Source organism: Dipodomys ordii, unplaced genomic scaffold (assembly GCF_000151885.1).
Source record: "Dipodomys ordii isolate 6190 unplaced genomic scaffold, Dord_2.0 Scaffold352, whole genome shotgun sequence".
Classification (NCBI taxonomy): domain Eukaryota; kingdom Metazoa; phylum Chordata; class Mammalia; order Rodentia; family Heteromyidae; genus Dipodomys; species Dipodomys ordii.
This window is the reverse complement of record NW_012267568.1, coordinates 85,645-87,494: the sequence shown is the minus strand read 5'-3', so window position 1 is coordinate 87,494 and position 1,850 is coordinate 85,645. Positions and strand designations below refer to the sequence as shown.

At 40.4% G+C, this 1,850-nt stretch overlaps 1 pseudogene; it reads right to left on the bottom strand.

Moving 5' to 3' along the window:
- Positions 1-223: 223 nt before the first annotated feature.
- On the bottom strand, positions 224-1,185 carry LOC106001661 (annotated as a pseudogene).
- Between the last annotated feature and the right edge of the window lie 665 nt (positions 1,186-1,850).

The following is a 1,850-nucleotide window of genomic DNA, read 5'->3' as shown; positions in this document are numbered from 1 at the left end:
AATTTTAAATTAACGGCAACCATATACTACATAAAAGTAAAATTTCTCTCTGAAATGTCTGAGTACAAGTAGAAGGGAAATTCACATTTATCTGATTTTTAATATTTAAATTATTGAAAAGCTTATGCTTTATTAAACAATTAGCATTATCAAAATACTTCATCAAAGTACAATATCACATAGCTGTGGTTTCTATGCCTAATAACTTAAATGCATGCATTTTTCAAACTCCTGATGAACTACCTACAATATCAATATTAAGGAATTCTTTAAATTTGTCATATAACACTAACACCAAAACACCCCTGTACCTCGAAGGATGATGGAGAAGGCACCACGAAAAAATGCACCAATTCTCTCATGTTGGTATATTTTCATAAAGCAGTCTAATGTTCCTTTATTTTGCCGCTGAGACTCACCACTCTGCATCATCATGGCTTCTAACTGTGTCAAAGGGATAAGAGAGTATTCCAGAACATGTAGTCACAATTTGAGCAATGATAAAGGAAACAAGAAATGGGGTTTCCTTTGGTTTGGGTAACAAGCACTTAACTGTGTCATAAGCTCCAAAGTAAGAGGCTCAGTACACAATAATGCCCTGAACTGAAACACTAAATCCTTGGTATAAGCCAATAATTCCTTCTGATTTTGCTATTTTCATAATACAGTCACCAAAACCCTTGAACTGTCTCTCTTGAGGACCTTTTCCAATATCAACACCTAAATGGGTTTGGACAAAATCCAGTGGAAATACTACACATAAGGATGTTGCTCCAGCAGCTCCACCAGAAGCCAGATTTGCCAAAAACCACCTCCAGAAATATTTTTCTTTATTATCCCCCGACATGAAAAGCTGTTTGTATTTGTCTTTGAAAGCAAAATTTAGAGCTTATGTTAGAAAATACCTGATAACATTCGCAAATTGCCACTCCAATAACTGAAGAAACCCTGCTCATGGGGAATCCGTACCAGGCAGTCCACCAAGTCCTTGTACTGGGCCTCGGGGCTGATTTGCTTGTAGGACGCCTGCACCTGCAGCAGCAGCTTCACCTGCTCGATGGGCGCCACCGCCGTCTTCGACATGGCTGCTACCACACCGCTGGCCAGCAGTTCCTTCCAGAAGGACACGGGATCAAACAGTTTCTCGCCCTTTTCTGGCTTCTTCTTCCCAGACTCACTCTGCATGGTAAAGTGGCATAAGAACCAGCAGTCACAGGGGCCAGGAGAGAAAACTGCTGCAGCTTGGTCCTGGCGGGTGTGCCTGACTTTTTTTTTCTTTTTGTTCAAGACTGATGCTCTACCACTTGACACACAACTGAAACAGGAAACCCAGACCTAAGTTCAAATCCCAGGTATCGCAAAAGAAAAAGAAAAAGAAATACAAAAAGAAAAAGAACAGCAAGGAGGTCCCAACAAACATTTTAAGGTTGCTTTTTAAAAATTCATTATTTATTTATTTTGGTGCCTTGAAGTCATGGGCCTAGGAATGGTGTTTAAATTTACTTTGTCTTAGGTTGACACAGTAGCACTTGACACACAGCTAAATGAGATAACCCAGACCCTGAGTTCAAATTCCAGGACTGGCCAAAAAATGGTGAGGAGAACTCAAAAACTAAGTTTTTTGTTTGTTTGTTTGTTGTTTCCAGTCCCAGGGCTTGTTCTCTGTCCCAGTCCTATGGCTTGAAGTCCGGGCTTGGAAAAAGTGCCTGAACTTCCTTTGCCATATGCTGGTGCAAGAGAACTTGACCCACAGCTGAACCTGGCAACACAGGTTCTAAGTTCAAGCCCCAGGACATGCAAAAGGAAACAATACTGGGAAAGTGCATGAGTGATTTATTATTGTTGTTGTT